Below are 21,829 nucleotides of genomic sequence, written 5' to 3'. Positions count from 1 at the left end.
AAACATAAGGCATAAATAAGTCTCTCCTCAATGAGTTCCCTCTGACACTTGCTTCAGACAAGTTTCTGGGTAATCACAGCCGGGATAGCTCCTCTCAAGACCACACAGGGAAGATCACCGTTTTTTTCTTTTTCTACATTTCTTCCCAGCAATGCCCAACCCTCGTGCTGTCCACAGGAGCACAACTCCCTCTGGGTACATAACTTAACACAACTCATTTAGGAACCTAGAATCAGAGACTAAATCATTCGAAAAGGCTCCGAATCTCTATTACAATAGGAGAGAATTTCAGAATACAGGTTACATAGTGTTGAGGTAATTTTCAAGTACACTGTCTCACATTCCTCAGTAAACTTGACACAAGTTTAAAGCCTTAAACAGTCTGTTCTTGGACGGCTTCACTTTTATTCCCCTTACAGGCAGCTGGCTCCTCCTTTGGCCTTGACCCAGGGTCACTGTCCTTTCTTGATAGACCTACCATCATCCCAGGCCTCCTCTGAGTTTTACTTCTACAGATTTCCTAGATCGTTAGAGAACCAGGCTCCTTTCCAGGCAGGGGTCCAAGTCAAGCTCTCTGCACTCTTGGGAGAACTGTTCTAGTAGCTCCAAATAGGAGCTGAGAATTTTCTGACCAAACTTCCTCTGGAGTCTGGGCAAAGATACAGTTTCCTGAGTTAAGCATCCTCTCAATCAGTACGTTCTGGGTTTCCTCTTAATTGTTTTACATTTTTCCTCTCTTCCTCCTATGTTTCAAAATTTTAAAGAACTTGTGTTCTCCTCTTCCTTCTACTCCTGATACATACACCTAAGGATTCCCCACCACCACCCTCCACTCTAAATTCTAATCGAAGCTTCTCTGAAAATCCCAAGCTCTAGATGCATCCTTGGAATTGTAACTTCTGCCTCACAGTTGAGTCCTTATCACAGATGCTTTGGCCCAGCAAACTGTGCAGAATTCTGTTTCCCAACTTAAATGGCAGTTTTGTGACAGCCACGTGTAGCACACATCCCTGGGGATCACCCCGAACCATGTGGATCCTGAGAGCTGACCGTGAGCTGTGGAGCCCCTTCTGCATTTGCTCTCTGTAGAGTGAAGCAGAAGCTCCTGAGGGGCACTGCATTCCTGGGAAAAGTTACAGCCAAGTACTGACCTGTGTGCCGGTTGGACAGCCTATCGTTTGCCTCAAAGTGGGACAAATCTAAGATGTCACTTAGGATCCAGAGCACCTCATGGAATCTAAGGCTGAGAAATCACCAGAAATTTCTCTCTTGTTGCCTTCTTCCCCCCTTTCAGTTCTGCTTTCTCCACTTCCTTACCTGCTTCTCCCTGGAGCACCTCCTAAATCTTGAAAATTGATACATCAATCCTCATCTCAAGGTCAGCTTCTGAAGAATTCAAACTGGTCCATGCCATAAAAAAGCCAACATTTAATTACAAACAATCCCCTGAATTCTGTAAAAGTGATCCAAATTTGGGAGATTTACCAAAATTTGGGAGGAGAAAGATTGTACCTCCATTCTAGCCTCCCAAAACTCTAAAGGTAAAATTATCCCCTGCTAATTTTTCATATTATATTATTTTCTTGGGTATTGGCTTTTTAAAAGACCCATATTTTCATATTTCATATTCAATTCAGTTCAATTTTCATATTTTTAAGAATCAATATTTATGTGGGATTTTTTTAAGTATAAATTAGACAGAAAAGAGACGGATTTTAGTTTATCCATATAGTAACCTGAATACAATCTCTTGACTTGTATTTTTGCTCCCAAATATTTTGGGTTATTTTTCTTTATACCACATGGTTCAGAAATATGATCAGCTCCAGAAGCCATTTCACACAATTAATTTGGTTTATAAGTCAAACCCTAATGCCTTTCTAAGTTTATTATAAAATATTTAAACCTTGTAACCAGGTACATAAAGTTCATAATTTGAATTTTTTCACTTAATGTTATATCCTTAAAGCTTTTTTTGTTACAAATAAAATTTTAAATACATCAAAAAATATATTAATGAACAGACATTTTTATGGTGAATAAATTTACCTTAATTTTAGTTTTTCTGATGTTTCTAAATTATGAATATAATACATTATAAACATTTTTTCAACTATGTGTAAAAAATCTGGAGGGAAATACTCCAAAATGCTATATTTATGTTAGGATATTTTCTTTTTTCTACTTGTCCGTATTTTTGAGATTATTATCATGAGAATATTTTCATAATGATAAATTTTAAATACAACTAGGCATAAAATCAAAGAAAATAGAAATGTTTAAAAAACAAAACTTCTAAAAATATGTAAGCTCACATAATTTTCATAGATTTTTTAAAGACATCTCCTTTACTAAGCCACAAAGAAAATATTCTAGATTATGGTGGTTTATATTGGAAATCACAAGCTATGATTTCTCCACTTAGTAGATTGCCTAATACTAGAGCACAATTCATGTTTGCCAAATAAATTATATTTTATGGTGAAAAAGCTTTTATTTAGCTTTGCGTTCATTAACTGATTAAGCAAGATATGTCACAATGAGCATCACTAGGGTATGAGGCAAGTTTGGTTTTTTTTTTTTTTTTTGGTGCTTATATAACATATAGAGATTCAGAATTCATATCCACATGTAAAAGCCCTTAATCAAGGAAAAACCTGTTTACATAAGCAGGTTGAACATTCAGCAGAAGCAAGATACAAGAGCTTAATGTTTGTCTTCCCTAAATGCAAAGTAATGATTTGTGTTGGAGATTGACACTCATTGATAATCTGGCTATCATTTTACAGATTTAGTCACTGCTTTTAATACCAGTCCTAACAAAACTAAACTTTTGGTCTAGAAAGTGCTTTATATACTGTTGAGTCACTTTGACTTCAATTTCAGAGTCCTCATACTTCAAATGCCAACTTGTCCTAATACATTGGAAAGAATGTTGAGATTTATGGTGCTAATTTAAGAAATAGAGCCCTTCTATTGAGAAAAGAGTTTTCTCATATCAACAGGAGATAAAAAATGACTTAGTGTTGATGTAAGAATTTCAGTCATTTGTAGGAGAGGTTGCACAATTATTCTTCCCTTAAATTTGTTTCCAATAAATTAAATGTGTGACATCTCTATAACAACACTCAAAAGCACTAAAACATCTAAAATAGTAAAGATCACCAAACTTTAGCTCCCACTTAATTTTCACTCAGGAATCACTATCATAGCATTTCTTTCGTTCAGCTGTTCTGTCTGCCAAGAGAAAAACCATAGTAAGAATGAACATAATTCTTGGTAAAAGAAATAAAAAAGAAAAAGCTTAGAAAAAAGAAAAAGCTTAGTAGAACAAACACTCCACCCCATCCCCTCCAGAAAAAAAGGACAATTACCATGCAACAGCTAGGCTACCATAGCAAGAGGCTCTGGGTAGTCTGTCTCAGGGGTCTGAACAATAGAAGAACTGTCAGTGTGTGGTGGACCCATTTGGATTCAGGCTGAACTGTGTCATTTCTTGAAGACCTTTCTAATAGCATGATCTTGTGATTATTCATGGACGAAACTCTTCTGTGTCATCTACAAAATTTGACCTCTACAGCTTTAGCTTTATGGAAAAAGTGAAACCGGAAAAATTGATTTTCCAGGCAATGATTTCAGAAGGAAAAATATGTATGTGATGTCTTGCAATTAAGGTGCAGTAAAACAAGCTTTTCTTCACCTAAGAGGTACTTTCATGGATTCAGATTAAAGTATATATAAATACTTACACACATATACATTACTGAAGTATCTGAAGGGAGAGTTAACATTTGAAGAGCACGCGTAGTTAATGATATCTTACATGAATTCAAAGCAAGAGAAGTCAGTGTGAACAACCTTTGAATTGGGGAAAAAAAAAAAAAGGCAGGTTGAAATGGCCCCAGTAATTATTTCGGCTGAATAAAGTCCAAAGCCAAGAAAGAAGTTCCAAAGATTTTTACAGAACCCATAGGACTCAACACAATTTATAAGCAGTGAAGTGTTGGGAAGAATCATAGCTACGTATTTAAATTAAAATATAACAACCAGTAGAAAGATTATTCTGGCTGTAGTCATCATGCACAATCCACCTTCACCAACTTTGTGAAGCAACTAAAAAGAAAACCAAAAACTTTTTCTATAGTTATTCTAGTAATTTTGATCAGCTATAACTAGTGTATGAGAACATACATTTTCTTCTAAGATACTTTGTCAGGCCCTTTATTTACCAGCCAGTAAATATTCCTTATATTTACATATCAATTAATCTTCTACCTTAGTTCTCAGAAGTATGAATGCAACTGGATGGGCCAAAGACAGTGCCAAGCTTTTCACACAGCCCCTTATTTATTAATCACACGTATGAAACACCTAAGAGATTTTGCTAGTGAAGTGTAGCACTTAGGTTGAAATCCTGGCATGGTTCACTGCCACAGGGATGAAATGTAGAGCACCCCAGGGACCAAGCTTTTTTTCCAGCATGTTAAGGCCCGTTGTAACATTCTTTTAGCTTTTGCTGTCTGTTCAATACAAGCAAGTATATAAGCAAGTAGTGAATTTAGTTCATATTTGTCCTTGGCAAGTTTCCTTTGCCCTGCACTTCTCTCGACTACTTAGAGATTCACCCTAGCTGCCTCTTCCAACTCTAGTCTGAGGAGTGTCCTTTGTTGCCCTGGCTTCCCACCAAATTTACCCTGGAAAGGCCAAAACAAATAGCACCATTGACAGACATTACAAAATGTCTGTCACTTTGCCAGGGGCTCCAGCAGACTCACAAGCCCTCAGGGGGTTTCTAGGGGTGAGCTGAGCCTCATATACAAATCTCCAGACTTTCTGGAGCTCTCTGCTGCTATGGATCAATGCTCTTCTTGTAGGTAGGAGGTGAAGATAATTTCAGGATGACTTTTCTGGCTCGTTTACCAAGCTTGCCTATGGGTCTCTGTCTGAGTATATGAGAAGCAGAGACAATGTCCCTTCAAGAGGAGCCAGGTAGGTAAATAAGTGGCTGCCTAGTCTCACCAGAAAAGCAACAGGACTCCAGATGCACTGGGTTATGCCTGTCCACTAAAACCCATGGTGTAATATTTTTAAGTCACGTAGGACTTTATTAAATAACAATGGAAAACCACCAGAGGGCTTTGAGAAGAGGAGATGTGTTTTTAAAAGGTTATTCTGGCTGCTCTATAGAATACAGATCAAAGAGGACAAGAATGGAAGTGAGGGGATGAGTCCAGCGTCCACTGTAGTGGTGTAGGTAAGAGAAGATGGTGGCTTGGTCTGAGGGACTGGCATGTGGGCAATGTCAATAGGAAAACAGTGCTCCAGTTCAGAAGAGTTTCTCTGAGGACCTTCTTTGTGGCAATAATCATATAGCAGAGCTTATCACAAAGGCCACCCCCGAATACAGCTGTGTTATCTCTGTATAACACTGTGTCTATTAGCTAGCCCCTCCAGGCTTCAATTTTCTCTTCCATAAAATAATAGCTAATAGTAGTACTTTTGCCTATGAGGTTATTTTGAGAATGAAAAATATCAATACCTATAAAGCTCTCGGAACAGGGTTTTACATGTAGAGTACAAATAAATACAGCCATTATTATTAACTTTATTACAAAGTGACAAATGGGAGGGCATAAATCAAAGTCTTTCAGTCACTCTAATATAACGTGAAGGATAAAAAGACAACCTTGCTTTACTGCACTGGTAAATATCTGATCTGTGATGAGCTAGTCCTCCTAATTACTGACTCTGGCCTTGCAGCACTATGAATGTCTCTATTGAACAAAATTCAGTTTAGCTCATGGCTGATTCCTGCCCTCAGAGTCAAAACACGGGAGCCTTTGAAAGACACAAGCAAGATTTTGTTATCCTAACAGAGTTATCCTTGCAGGGAGAAATTAGAGTATTTCTTCCCTTCTCTCCTTGAGTCCTACAGGATCTCTGATAGTGCCCATGTCTCTTCCACGGCTCCAGCTCTTGCTAGTAGCACCCTCACCCCTTGCCCGGCGATCACTGTGCCACCACTTAGCATGGTGCTGGGTCTCCTCTGAGTCCAGCTGCTGGTTCCTGGTAACCACACATTCATATGTCCTACAGTCTGAAGGTGGTCAGAACTTCTCTGAGTTGCCTTCACTAACCCTTGTCTAGCTTCTCTGTTTTCTGTCACCTCGGTAATCAAGTCCCTGTATTAATCCTATTATTTGAAAGTTTGAGGGTGGTTTCTGTTTTCCTGGCAAGATGCTGAATGATAGAACATTCATGGCGTCAGTATATTCATGGAGTTGATAAAGCAGAACACATTGGCAAAGATCAGAGCCCGCTATTCATAGAATTACATAAACATTCGGAGGCACGAAATCTCATAGGTGGATGGCAAGGGGAATACTTTATCTACCATGAGCTTCCACAATAATTTTAAATAATGCCTAAACTTTTGTTATAAAGATAATAGCCACTTATTTTAGAGAAAAAAAAAACAGAGAAGAGTCAAAAATAAAACCTTTTTTATTAGTTACTATTAATATACCTTTCCTGTATTGTACTTGGGTACTTGACAATAGTGCTTAGGGTAGGGCACAAGGGGAAGCAGTATTCATATTTAACCAATTAAATTTCAGTTTGTTAGATCTGAGCTATTTAAGAGAGCATAGATACCAACTTAACATTAATTCTATGATAGCAGAGTTTGAGAGAGGTGGGGAGGAAAGGAATGAGGATTTATTAAGACTCTTTTGAACCCCTTGTCTGCTGAATGAAAGACCAGCAGGAGGCGGTGACAGTTACTAAGGAGGAACAAGCAGGCTCTGTAATCCAGGAGCTTTCTGCTCAGATGAACAAGAAAATACAGAGAGAGAGAGATCGTTCCTTCCAGGGGCAGAATAGATATATTCCTTTGAAATACACTGAGGTATGCAACCTCATATTCCACCTTAATTCCTAAATAATTTCTCTTCAGAGACACTCTTGACCTTTGTCTTGTTATCCATGTGCGTAGAACATTCTTTGTACATTGTATATAAGAATACCAGCTCACGTGGCTGTAATTAAATCTTACCAATTGTATTCTTCATGGTAATTGATAAATCCCAAAGACCTCAAAAATATAAATAATTAAATATACAAGAATCACTCAATTTGAAAGAACTTACCTCAAAAAATATAAAATATTCTAGAACTTGAAAGAATGTAGAGTTTATCACATCTGTCATTTAGCCAACCAGGAAAGTCTATAAGCCAACCAATAATCATTAATTCATCTATAAAACTCATCATTAAGCTGCATTCCTTAGTATCTCTTCATTACTTGTTTTCCTGTTAGTCTGTGTCACCTTAAGATTCCAGAAAGTGATCAAACAGCAAGTGAGGGTCTCAACCCAACTCCGAGGGAAGAACTACCTTAAGTTTCACAGAGGCTGCAGACAGCCCGCCTTCCGTGCTGGAGGCCAGAGAAGAGTGAACAAACTCACTCCCGCTGGTCAGGCAGAGTTGGCAGCTCTTCTTAACGACTGAATCCCAAGGCCAAACAGCTCTGCAATTCCTTGTTGCATCAGCCTCAGTCCGGTGGAGCGCACTTGGCATGTCCTATTTTTAAAGATTTAAAATAATAATAGATTTTACAATGCTCTACTGCAGTAGTTTAAAATCAGGATGTGTAATCAAAGTCTACCTCAGTTTGAAGCTGATAATAAAACATCAAAAAGTATTACAAAGTTAGAAACTGACTAAGAGAAAGTTGTGAAAATATATGTCTGGTATAGAGTATTAGCTGTGTATAAAAGGACTTGGCTTAATTATATTGCTTTTGGGCCTGAAAAAAATATTTGATTTTAAATTCTTTCCACATTAATTCCTAAGTAATTTTTCTCCAAAGACATATCTCCTGAGCCTCTTCTTCCGATCAACAGCACAGAGCACTGTCTGTACACTACGTAGGAGAATACCAGGATATTACTCACAGGTCTTTAATTAAATCATTCGCCTTTCTAATTCTACTTCTCTTCCTTTCAGTCTCCCTCTTCCTTCTTCTTATGTTTCTTTATTTAGCAAAAAACCTGGTCTGTAACACTTCCTTAAGTTCCAACCCCAGTCCTGCTATTCACTCCTTTCCTTTTTCCACAAAGTACCTTAAAAACATATCTACACTCACTTCCTAGCTCTTTAAAATACTTGAAATCAAGACTTTATCACCACATTAAAAAATTTCAACTGTTATTTGTTAAAATTAGTGACAATTCCCCTGTATCTCTAGCAATTGACAAAATTGGCAATAATGCTGTTACAATACTAAGAAAATTCATCAGCTGTTGGAAACCAGTTATGACGTACAGTATCCAGAATGTAATCTGTGTGCTCCCATTGCATCATTCACAACTCTCTTTGCTGTTTTCTTTGAGACATAGCCTGGTCTCAGTTGTGCAATGAGTAATTAGGAAAAGATCTGTGTTCAGTATGGAGTAAAAAGGTTCTAAGAGCAGCATTTCCTCCCCTAAGTCTGGAATGGGCACAGTGGTGGTCTCAGCAGCCTCAGAGCAGCCCCAGAGCAGCCCCTGGGGGGGGGGGGGGGGGAATGAGGAGACCTGGCAGATGAGCCAACTGGAGGGCTTTGTTTCTAAGCACCCCTAGGGCAGTAAACCGAGAAATTCACAAGAAGAGCTGAGGGAGCTCATTTCTGGCAGACTCGTTGGGAACCCAGATCAGTCTGGTTTGGGTTACATGTGTCCCTAACAAATTTAAAGAAGATTAAAACAAATTTGTAGAAGACTCAGACAATAGGAAACCACACAGTGAATTTTCTGAATTTTAATCAAACACTGTAAACATTTGTTCAGTGTTTTCTAAGTATAGGAAAAGAAGGAAGTTGTAGCCTGTGTTCTTGAGAAATTCGCAGTCTATAGTAAAAACTCCAAATAAAAAGAGGACATCATAAGGCCCTTGAAAGTAGCCCAGAATTTTATGGGAGCGCAGAAAAAAGAAAAATGTGTTTCTGAGATGGGGATTCAGGTAAGATTTAAGTGGACCTGTGAGGGATGTAGTGCTGGTGTAGTATAAAGGAGAAACCAGGTAACACAGATGCAGGTATGAAATCCATTTCTATCGTGTACCAGTTAGGAATTGTGTTCAGGTATAAGCAACAGAAACCCCAAGGTATAAATTAAGCTTTGGTCTTTTTACCCAGCAAGAATTTCTGGACAGCTGACAGTGCAGAATCTCCTTCCCAGTACCATCAGAGTCCCAGGCTCCTCTCGTTTTTCTCTACCGATTTTAGTGTTAGACTCTCAACCTGGTAGTCCCAAGATGGTCCCTGCTTCCCCAGGCTTCTCAGCCCTACTTCCTAAAGAATAAGGAGGGAAGAAGGGACATGGAAGAGACAACACAATATTGCCAAAATGCCTAGCAGACTGCCACCTAAATCTTCTTGGCTAGAATGACATTAGAAAGCTCACTTTTTGCTACAAGAGAGGTTGAGATACATAGTTTCTTGCTTTCTTTTTTGTTTTAGTTAGTCACACTGTTTTACCCTTTCCCCCCCAAAAAATCAGGGTTCTGCTAAAGGAAAAAAAAGGAAGAAAGTATTAGGTTAGTAACTACCTGGATATGCCACATACCACTTATTAGTTGTGCAGCCAGTGTACAAATTACTAACACTTCTGAATGTCAGTTTCTTCACCTGTGAACTGGTTATAATAATATCTTCCTAGTCGGCATTTGGGTAGGGATTAGAGTTTATATATTTAGGATGGTCCTGATATGGTAGCAGCACAGGGTCACATGCAGCTGCTTTTATTACTGTTTGGTTGGTTGGCTGGTTAGTTGCTATGTTGATTAGGAACTGAAGGAGGAGTCAGATTTCAGTAGGTAAATATTGGAAAAATGAAATTTCAGATGAAGGAAGCAAGATGCCAAAAACGTGGAATTAGGTAAAATACATAAGAAAATCTAGAGTGTGTTGAGAAAAGTTTGTGTAGTTTAGGAAGACTCACCCATGTGAAAGAGAAACAGTGGATGGTCAAGCTAGAAAGTTAGGTTGGAACTGGGTCATAAGATGAATGTTGGCAGTGGCGGGGACAGGGGTGTAAGAGCCAGGTCAAGGAGTTTGGATGTCTGGGAAGATAGTGAGGAATCTCTGAAGGTTTCAATCCAAGATTAAAGTCCAAGCTGTGCTTTATCCTGACCACCCAGACAGCGATGTATAAGATACTTAGGAGCTGGAGAGAAATCAAAGCAAGGGGAAGAGCAGGGAAATTAATTTGTATCCAAGCAAAACGTAATAAAAGCCTGAAGTAAGATAGTAGCAACAAAATGGAAAAGAGAGACTGATGCAGGTGTCATTTTTAAAGCACTAATGACAGAGTTTGGCATCCAGTAGGATATAAACGGTCAGAAAAAAAGATGGTGCCAAGGTAGTGAGCTAAACTTCCAGTTTAGTGGTGTCATTACCCAGGGTGGAGCGTCAAAGAGCAGGCCAGGGAGAAAGAAGACCAAATTTAAAAGTGAAAGAATGGAGAGGGAATTGAAGGGAGGGGAGAGATGGAAAAGTACTGAGAACAGAAATGTTTATCCATGTAAAGTAAAATGTATAAAAGTAGTTGTATTCTATGTGGTTGTTTAATCTGTAAAAAGAATTTTCTCAGGCAAATGAATGAATCTGCACCAGCTAGATGCCTAATCCTAGTCACGTGCTAATCTGGCTGCACCGGGAGCTCCACCCTGTACACTTTAGAACAGTACTTGCCAACTGGATTAGCATAGAAATAGACCAAAAGCATGCAAACGGGTTCCTGAGGAATTCCCACTCCTTAGTTTTTCTCTCTCATTAGGATGCAAAGTTATGCCTCTGGAAATATTTGGGCACAGTTTGTCCTTCCTCGAGGCAGAGGGATGAGTTCATTTACCTCTTCGGTATCACTTGCAATGTTCAGATTGTATGATTGATTCTCCATTCTGGGCTCCGTTTCAGCAGTTAAACGGTCACAATGGAAACCCAAGGAGAAAGCAGACTGCAGAATCGCTGCTGGAATCAAGGCACTTTGTCACTTTGAGAAGAACAGACTAAGGAACACAAGAGGTCTATTGACAGAATTGTTTGCTTATCATTTTTAGCGCCAGACATTTAAAACTAGGCAGGAAAGACCTTTGAAAAATGATAATCCCAGTTTAGAGTTAATAGAATGCTTTCATCTCCATGTCTGGGATTTTTGGTTATTGAGATTTAACATTGTATGTAGCCTCAAATCATCTAAATACATTCTTAAGGCTGCAGAAAGGGATAATTAGATTCTAGAATCATAATTTTGAAGAGTTATTCTGAAAATGATTTTAGTGAAAGCTTTTATACAGCTGCAATCCTTTTCATTAATTATTCATTATTATTTCAAGTAAAATGTTAGTTCATTTTAACAGAAACTCCTTTAAAAAATGTCATCATATGGGTTTTCTTTCAGTATTATGGTTTACTTTAGTAATAATCATTTCTCCCTGAATGAAACTCCACAGGAATTTACTACAGTAAATTAAATTTACAGTATTTAATTTAGTACCTGTTGTGCCTCAGGCACTTAATTAGCACTGATGTAAAAAGGCACAATTTTATTATGCTAAATCATCTCACTAATAATGTGTGATTAGGACTGAATAGTTTCAGGAGTCAAAGTGATCATAAATAAATTCACATTAGAGGGTGGATGGATTAAAAATCATGTTTTTCTCATCTTTTTGATTTTTATTACATGTGAGGTTACAGAACCCATGAACTTATGGCACTTAACCTAAAAGCAGTAAAAGTGCTAACCTGGGTATTAGCTGATATTCATAAATCACCTGATAGTAGAAAAAGTCTGTGGCACATCCTGAAGTTGGCAGCCATCTGCAACAAAACTAAGCAGATTTCTTTCCTCCTTCAGATTCATGGAGATACTCAGTCTTTGAATCTCACTCTGAGGTTTCCAACTGCTAAAGGAACAATGTCTCAAAGGTACACAGGACCTTCCATGCAGAATTTTTGGCAAAAATGCCAATGTAGGAAATAGGAGCTATCTGTTACAATCTTCTTCTACATTGCCATAACCACATATTTTATAGACTTAAAAAGTAAGGGTTAAGTCAAGGTCATCCAGTTAGAGATTAATTTTTTAACACAAGTCTAATGTTCCATTTATTACCTTATTTTTATTACCTTAAAAATCACACTCAGCATATAAGTTAGTATCTGAACCAAGGTATCATGCCTTATAAGCAGCTTGTTTAATAAGCGCATTTGCTCAGCACATAATGCTGAGTTAAAAGAATTTAAAGAACTCAGATTTGGTTGCTTTTAGTAATTCTCATTATGACCTACTAGATTAAATTGCAAATTGAAATACAGCTGAAATAACTCTGTCACTGGTGCTGCTGTTATGACTAATGAAAAGATTTCTATTTCAAATACTCATCTCCAGAACATTTATTTTCATGGAAATATTCCATTTGCCAAGTACTAATGAGACATGTGTAGGACTCAAACATTGTGTTTGAATTCTTAAGAAAAATCACAGCTCTAGACTCAGAGAAGTGTGGGGACGTGGATGGGATTCCAAGCAGTTTTATTCCAATTATTTCTGATTTCAGTTAATGCTGTTGATCTTCAACTACATGTCAGAGGCTGTGCTTGACCCCTTCATGAACACGGTGACACCTAATATTCCCTCAAACATGGTGGGGTAGGCATGGCAATCTCCACTTCACAAATGATGAAATTTCAGGATTCTGAAACATAGTGTGATGTCTTATCCATAAGCTTCAGAGTAGCAAAATCAGTTGACATTGTCTGCTTCTGGCATTGGGGCCCAAATAAAAGGTAGTATATGATAAAATTTTAGTATTTATCATGAATTGGTTAATTAATTTATAAACCGGGCTGATAGTATTAGCAAACAAATAAATTTATACTTGAATAAAATGAAACTTTAGCAGGGCTATGGCAGTGGAACATATTGTGGAACTTTATATATTTCCATTTTGTTTAAATGTTTATCAGAGTAAATATTAATTGTAACTAAAACAAGTAAAATATAGGAAAATGGTGACCTTTGGTTAGATTTCTTTAAAACTTGGCATTGTCCTCTTGTTTTAATTTGATGCTGGGTCTCCCTAATATGTGTGGTGAAAATTTAATAATAATAATAATAATAATAATAATAATAATAATAATAATAATAATAATAATAGAAAACATGTATGTTTTATATACTCAAACATGTTACTACCTGCCATGTATGTTCTATATATATTAACCTACTTATTTCTCACAACTAGTTGATTTAGAGATTTCCATTGTCTCCATTTTAGAGATGGGGAAGTTGCATCACACAGAAAGTTCAAGAACTTTCCAAGCCTACACATGTAGCAAGTGACACACAACCCAAGCAGCGTGCCTCTGAATGCAGACCCTTTAACCCTACTCTCTGTTGCTGTACCAGTTCGAACTCCCCTACAGTGAAGTTCAATGACTTATGAGGCAATAGATCACTTTGATAGTTGTACTTCAGCACTGGGGTCCCAAACTCCTATTCTCTACCTGATTTAGTAATTAGAGAACCAAATTACATTCAATTCATTTCAACACATACTTGCTGAGAACCTGTCAGATGCCAGTCTTCTGGATGCTTAGGATTTATCAGCTACCTTTGGACAGATGAAGTGGTAGAAGACAGAAAAAAAAAAAATTCTTTGCCTGAATTCTCCATAAAGCAAAGCCTGTGACCAAGGGTTAATTAAGTGTAAGTGGTTAATTTAGGAATATGATCTCAGTGGACAGGAGTTAGATGTGGGATGAGGCTGGGATAAAAGAAGAATGGTGGAAGAATCAATTAATGGATGCACTAAGTTGGCCACCTCTCTGGTTGAGTACTGTTCTGTCCCTTGGGATACTTTATGAAAAGCGTCCAGGAACATCTGCCTGAGGGAAGAAAATGCTCACCTCCCATTGGCCAATGGTAGCCCTACAAGATTAACTCCCCCACCTTCAGGTTACACTGATTTTGTACCCAGCTGATTCCCAAAGGAAGTCTGCAAAGAAGCCCTAAGGCCGGAATTTAAGATGTGAGTCTACAATGAGGCAGGGTCAGATTTCAGACAAGCTATCTGAAGCTGGTCAAAGCCCTCAGGGAACCAGTGCCCATGGCCAAAGCTGGAATCATAGGTGAGGCCAGCAGAATGGAGAGCTTTGCACAAACTGTGTTCACTGCAACAATGAACAAACAATAGTAAATCGCATAGTAATTGAGAAAGTGACAAATGCTATTGGTAAACAAAAAATAAAATAAAGCATTTTAAGGAGGTTTGTAATGGAAGGATTGAAAAAATTAGTCTGAAACTTAGATACATTGATCAGGGTAGCCCTCATTAAGAGGAAAGTGATTGAAGCAATGACCTGAAGGAGGTGAAGGAACAAGCCACAGAGATAACTGTAACTTAAACATAATCTGAGTACTATCAATTATTAAGAACTGTTGAATAATTTCCATCTATGATCTTTTTACTTTAGTATTTCTGGTTGAGGGGGTGAGAGGTGGATTTTAAGTGTTCATGCAAATCCATTATTAACCAAAATTTTGGTTTGGTTTTTAGGCATTCCATTAACTTCTTTCAATTTATTCTGTTTTTGTTTCTTTCATGTCAAATAAGGCAACCTTTTATCACTCTTAGGTAAGGAATTAAGAACAACACGGTCATAATGTAAAGAATGTTTCCAACCCAGAACCTCTCCCTTGATTCCAGACCTGCAGATCTAATTGCGGGCTTAGCATCTCCACTGGCATATCCCATAGACATGTCAAACTTATCAAGTCCAAAATTAAACTCCTGATGTCCTCCTCACTGCAAATGTACTCATTTTACTTTTCAGGTCAGTACAATTCCATTTTTTCAAGTTTTCAGTACCATAATCTTGGTGCCATCCTTGTTTCTTTTCTTTCCTTTAATTTCCATATCTGGCTTGTTATTAAATCATTTCAAAACACATGTTTCTATATTTCAAAATAGATGCAGAATTTAGCCACTTCCTCCTAGCCAGGGGCTTGGTTTAAGCCACCATCATCCCTTACTTTTATTACCACAATCACTTCCGACTGTCTCCTTACTTCCCCGTTACTCTCCTACAGACTGTGAAAATTTGCTTCAGATCATGTCATTCCTCACTTCAAAGGCTAAAGTGTCCTCCTGACCCATACAAAAGCCAAAGTCCATCTCTGACTGCAAGGTCTTGTATGTTCTGATTACTCATTACCTCTCTGACCTCATCTCCAACTCCTTTCTTGATCCAAGCAGATACAATGCCTGCCCTTAAGCCTTTGAACTTGCTATTTTTCCTGTCTGAAATGGTCTTCCCCCAGATATTGAATAATGATGTTCTTCAGTTCCTTCAGATTTTTCTCAAATGTCATATTCTCAGTGCCCCCTGACCCCACCTCCCACTCACTCCCCACTCCTAGCCCCAGCTTGAGGACTAGCACAAATTTCCCGCCCAACACTTCCAGTTGCCCTTCTTTGCTTCACTCTCCTCCTTAGCATTTGTCACTTTCTAATACCTTCCTTATCTCTGACTTATTGTCTGCCTCCACCACTACCACATAAGCACCTGACACAGTGCCAAGCACATAATGTATGCTCAAAAAATTTTTTGCCAAATAAAAGAATAAACAAATAGTTTCAGAGACATCCATTTGCCTCCAGGATAGTTATGAAGATGACAGTAGAAATCCAGGGAAAAAGAAAACATTCAGCTTTTGACAACCAAGGTGTAATTTTTCAGCTAGTCAATAGGCTTCAATGTCAAAATATGTTAAGAAACAAAATATTTTACAAATTTCTTTAGCTCCCATTAATGTATTAAGAATAGGTTTGAGCAAATTGCATGGCAGGGTTTTATTACAAACCATGAACCCATGATTTGGCATCAGCAACTTTCTTTCAGAAAGGAGGAAAGAGCAGAAAGCCTTTCTCTTCCTGAAGAGGTGATACTGGGAAGGAAAGGAGAGGCAGAGAAAATAACCTTCCAGATGTGTATTATGATCTACCTACACCTCTCAGGCTGAAAATCATGGGAGATAGGTACTAGTTGAGTTGAAGGGAGAACTGGAAGCAGGAGCTTTGGCCCTATCTTTCACTTTGTACTCTGGGACCAGTAGGTACCGTGAGACCATCCTCTCGCTGGGGCAGGGAGAGGAGAGTTGTAACAGTGTTGATTGAGGCAGTGGGTGGAAATGGTTAAAAAGGTAGTTACAATGAGGAAATCAGTGCATTCCTCAAAGCAAAGAACTTCAAGGCAGGTACCAGGGAGCAAGTGAAAGACACAACTAGAACAAATAAGGGATTTGTAGTGCCATCTAAGATCAAGATAGCATGCAGTAAGAGGGAAAATAATTAGGTTCTGCCCTAGTCAATACAAATAGACCATAATTTCCTAGCCATAGATTTCACTGATGAACACCAACAAGACACACATGGATTGGATCAGACTGGGTCAGACAAGTCGATGGATGTCAGCCATCAACCATTGCAAATCCAAACCAGCACAAAACCATAATGGGGCACTCCATCCCTCCAATGAGGACCCTAAATTTCCGCTTCATCTTGATGCCCTCTTATAAAGGAGACAGGCACAGGACACATAGTCCTGACTAAAAAAAGTTGATTTTTGAATTGACCAATGGTTTATCTAATTAAATTGTTTCAACTAGAAAGAAACTATCTACGCTGAAAGAAAATGATATACTTTGAATTTGCAAATTGAAGTTCTCCCCACCCCAGTTATCCCCACTGAATTATTGAGGTCTCAGATGAATTGTATCCATTATAGGTAAATAAAAAGCCACACACATTTTTTGGGTACATCCCTGTAATAATGAATTTTCTACCCTACAAAGCAGAAGCATCATCCCTTACCTACCTGACCAGAAATTAAAATACTATGGTCGATCCAAAATGAACCTAATTAATCAATTCTTCATACATTACTTCATACCAATAATTATAGGGACAGGATAGAATTTCAACTCTGTCCAGAGTCTTAGAGTCTACACTTAAAGACAAGAAAAATAAGCTTTCACAGTAATGGAAATGTTGGCTCTCAACATAATCTGGAATGTATCAAATGTAAAAATATATATGTAGAAAAAAATACACACATAGTTAAGTCTCTTTTCTTCTTCTCCCATGGTTCCAATGAAATTCAGATATATTTTCTGTATATTCATCATGCAGTCAACCAACACATAAAGTAGGAACTGACACCCTAAAGTGTTTCTAAATGGAACACCACCCAAATATATGGTCCTGTGACTGCAGGTAAAAAGTACAAATTAGGATATCCTTTAATAAATGTAATACTTATGAATGAAAGTATTTTCCTTGAAAATAATATAAAATATCTTATTTTTATTTAATGGCAATTTCTTCCTTTAACTCTGTGTTTATCTGGAAAAGACTAGTTCAGTGTCATCTGTAACAGGATCTCAGCTTTTGCATTGATCATGTAATAAAGAAGTTGAACCTGTCATTTGCTGAATTTAATTGCTATTTTTGAAATAAAAATAGGAGTTATATCCTGTTGTTGTTTTTGTTTGTCAGTAACTGGTTAGGAAGAGTTTCCTGGCTAAGCAATTAAGCTAATACCATAGTAATTACTTAAATTATAGATTGGTATCCAAGACCTACTGAAGAAAATTGATGGTCATGAAGACTTATTGACTAACCAAGACCAACTATTCTATCCAGCTTATAAAATCTCCAGAATAAGGCAGGCAAGAATAATTTAAATATTATTTGACAAAATATAATTTGATCCTGGTTTTCAAGTCATTTAAAATACTGTAACTGGTTTCAATGTGTACATAAAAATGAAAGTCATTCTATAAGAAATCCAAAGGTAAAGCAAAATATATACATATTTCATTGTTCTTTTTCCATGTGCAATTTACTAAAAATAATTAGCTCATGTTCCTTATGAAAAATAATTTAAAAATAAATTTTTTTCACTGTTAATACCACTATCTTCCTATTACTCCTACTGACCACATTCTACACTCAACCATTGATATTTACTCCTCTTCCTTCAGTTCCAGCTCTCACTCACTCAGTCACAGTTGTTCCTAAATAAGTAGCATATCATAGTCAAAATGCATATTCTCTCAGCTTTCTTTAGTATAGGAATGACTAGAAGGGAATGTAGATATCAAAGCTATCAATGAATTTACTGATTGGAAAATACTGTTGCAAATTTAACACAAGTAAGACAATGATAAATTACCAAGAAATAGACCCAGTGATTTTTATGTTCAAACAGAGTGATAACCTAAATTAATTAGCTGATTTAGAGAAATTTAATATTTTCCTCTCATTTAACAGAAATTTCCAGGACCAAGAGCAAAGTAATCATCAAATGTTGCCATTTTAAGATTTTTAAAAGCTAATGGTTTAAAAAGAAAATTAAAACAACATGTTGGAGTAAAATTTCAAAGTGAAAAAATTATCAGAATAAAATTATAAAAAGTTAAGTATGAAACCTAAAGTAGATTTAATTATATTTTTGATCATATATCACTTTTTAAAAGTTGAAAACATGACTGTAATACAAATATAGTGTTAACTGAAGAAAAACACATAACCTAGAAGTTGCAATTTATGTGTTATTCATAGAGTACTTACTGCGTACTATAGTCTGGGAGACAGGCTTTCAGACGGCTCTGAGGAATCGCTTCAAAGAAGAGGGAGGAGCCAGGATACATCAGAGTTTTTGCTAGAAAAAAAAAATGTAGTCAAACACCAGAAGATTATTGCCGATCACAAAAGACAGACATTTCAAGTTAATGACTTTGTTGCTTTTCTATGCATGAGTAGAAGCAAGAGTTTGGGCTCATTGAAATTATTCCTTAGATATGCATCTTAACTATCTAGGGCCAATATCCTGTTTTCCTCCATCCTGAACTTCCTCCAGGCCTCACCGTCCTGGTGGCTGCTGTGGCTAACGGCTTGATGGTGGGCAACTCTTATTGTTTATCAGAATGGCAGGCAATATTTTTTTTGTCTGCAAAAGAATAAACATGCGTCAAAGATTTACTTAGCTCATTAATTAAGGAAACAAGATGTTAAATCTGGTTCCAGAGTCAGAAATACCAAAAATTACCAGTCCAGATCTCAAAAACTTGTTCTTTTTAGTGGATGTAAAGTATGTTCCAATTTCATCTGAACTCACAAATATACAAACAAACAAACACAAAACAAATGATCCCCAAATATTATCCCTGGATCATAAAATAAAATAAAAGGAGGCTTGTCTTATTTCATTTTGACATGTGAGTATAGCAGGAGGAGATAATTAACTATAAGCCTCCTCGCTGAGTTCAGCTCCTCTACAGCCAAATAGCATTGAACAACTATCCAGGCCAGAAAATTAACTTTTGTAAAAATTTCATAAAGAATCTCAGATTGGGAGTTCGGCCCCCTGTCGCCCGCCGTTCAGCCCAGCCCAGTCCAGCCAGCATGTACTTCCACTTCAGCTCCCTCTCCGCCGCCTTCCCGGGGCGCGGCACCCAGGTGCGCCTGAGCTCGATATGCCCCGGCGGCTTCGGCGGCGGCGGCGGCGGCGGCGGCAGCAGCAGCGGCAGCAGCAGCCGCAGCAGCCGCCGCAGCCGCTGCCGCCTCTACAGCCTGGGAGCCTTGAGGCCGCGCGTGGCCATGCACTCATCCTACGGGGGCCCCGTGGGCGCCGGCATCCGCGAGGTCACCATCAATCAGAGCCTGCTGACCCCGCTGCAGGTGGACATCGAACCCTCCATCCAGCAGGTGCGCCAGGAGGAGCGCGAGCAGATCAAGACCCTCAACAACACGTTCGCCTCCTTCATCTACAAGGTGTGGTTCCTGGAGCAGCAGAACAGGCTGCTGGAGACCAAGTGGGAGCTGCTTCAGGAGCAGAAGTCGACCAAGAGCAGCCGCCTCCCGGGCATCTTTGAGGCCTACATTGCCTGCCTGTGGAAGCAGCTTGAGACGCTGCAGCTGGATGGGGGCCGCCTGGAGGTGGAGCTTCGGAACATGCAGGACATCGTGGAAGAATTCAAGAATAAGTACGAAGATGAAATTAACCGTAGCATGGCTGCCGAGAATGAGTTCCTGGTGTTGAAGAAGGGTGTAGATGTTGCCTACATGAACAAGGTGGAATTGGAGGCCAAGGTGGACGCCTTGAAAGACAAGATCAACTTCCTCAGGACTCTCTACGAGGAGGAGTTTAAAGAGCTGCAGTCCGAGGTCTCAGACATGTCCGTGGTCCTGTCCATGGACAACAGCCGCTTCCTGGACCTGGACGGCATCATCGCCGAGGTCAAGGCCCAGTATGAGGAGATCGCCAACCGCAGCCGGGCCGAGGCCGAGACCTTGTACCAGACCAAGTTTGAGACCCCCAGGCACAGGCTGGGAAGCACGGGGATGGACTCCGGAATACCCGAAATGAGATTGCGGAGATGAACCGGGCTGTCCAGAGGCTGCAGGCTGAAATCGACAGCATCAAGAACCAGCGTGCCAAGTTGGAGGCTGCCATCTCTGAGGCTGAGGAGCGTGGGGAAATGGCACTCAAGGATGCACGCGCCAAGCAGGAAGACCTGGAGGCTGCCCTGCAACGGGCCAAGCAGGACATGGCCCGGCAGCTCCGGGAGTACCAGGAGCTGATGAATATCAAGCTGGCCCTGGACATCGGGATTGCCACCTACCGCAAATTGCTGGAGGGCGAGGAGAGCAGGTTGACCGAAGATGGAGTGGGAGCCATGAACATCTCTGTGGTGAATTCCACCGGCAGTGCTGGCAGTCAGCTGACCTTCGGGGGAACCATGGGCAGCAATGCCCTGAGATTCTCCAGTGGCGGAGGGCCCAGAGCCCTCAAGGCCTATTCCATTAGGACCACATCTGCCACTGGCAGGAGCACCCTCAACTGAGCCCCGGGCATGGGAGACCCTTATCCACACCCCATAGTTACAAGACAACTCCCATCCCTGGTCCCAAGACTGCAAGGCAGTCTGAAAAATGATGTCAGAATAGCTTCCAATAAAGCAGCCTCTTTCTGAGGCCTGGGTCAGGCCCCCCCCCCCAAAGAATCTCAGATTGTATTTTCAATAGGCTCTATTATTGCAGATACAGTTTTTAAAATGCTTTTATTGACTGTTTTATTTGAGACTAAGAAAACAAAATCAAGAAATTCACCTCAACAAAGTTCACCTGTTAAGATCTATAAATTTGGGTAAATTCTTCTTGCTTCAAGGTCCCTAAAATACAATGAGCTATTTGGCCTACCAAGGAGTGACATAATTTACAGCCTGAAAGCTCTAAAATGAATATCAGGCCAATATTCTGGGACTGTTTTATGAGTATTGGTTTCACCTTTGGTCTTCTCTAGTGGGCTGTTAATATTTCAGGATATAGACTTAACAGGTGTAGAATGTGGATCATAAACTGTCACCGCTTAGACTGTCAGATGGTACTAAAAGACTGAGTCTGGAATTTCGATACTCTTTTTAGCTCTGAAGAGGACAACTTCACAAAAGCAGACTGTGGCCTAATTTCATGCTCAATACTCCCTATCTATCCTTATCTAAATATTTTCAGAGCAGTCAGAGTCATTAAAAAATACTAGTGTGGGAGATTTTTACACATCATTTCACATCGTTCTTAAACTTCTCTCTACCTCATGGAAGATGCTGGGTTTGAGTATGAACCTCTTTCCCAATTCACAGCTTCCCTCCCCCAGCCTTTTTCTGTCACCCCCACAAAAGACTTTAAAAGAGAAAAAAGGAGTTAAAGATTTAGCTAC

General features: G+C 39.0%; 1 long non-coding RNA gene and 1 pseudogene across 2 annotated transcripts in view; one reads left to right on the top strand and one right to left on the bottom strand.

The window, feature by feature from the left end:
- Positions 1–6,486: 6,486 nt before the first annotated feature.
- LOC123613201 (uncharacterized) overlaps positions 6,487–21,829 on the bottom strand; it is a 40,986-nt gene continuing 25,643 nt past the window's right edge. For both annotated transcript variants that reach the window (XR_006720543.2, XR_006720544.2), the window contains 2 exons: positions 18,682–18,772; positions 6,487–7,581 (listed from right to left, as the gene is read on the bottom strand). This is a non-coding gene — a long non-coding RNA (uncharacterized LOC123613201). The remainder of the gene's footprint in view (positions 7,582–18,681; positions 18,773–21,829) is intronic.
- On the top strand, positions 18,687–21,825 carry LOC105082003 (keratin, type II cytoskeletal 7 pseudogene; annotated as a pseudogene).

This window comes from Camelus bactrianus, chromosome 5, assembly GCF_048773025.1.
Source record: "Camelus bactrianus isolate YW-2024 breed Bactrian camel chromosome 5, ASM4877302v1, whole genome shotgun sequence".
NCBI classification, from domain to species: Eukaryota; Metazoa; Chordata; class Mammalia; order Artiodactyla; family Camelidae; genus Camelus; species Camelus bactrianus.
This window is presented reverse-complemented; position numbering and strand designations above follow the sequence as displayed.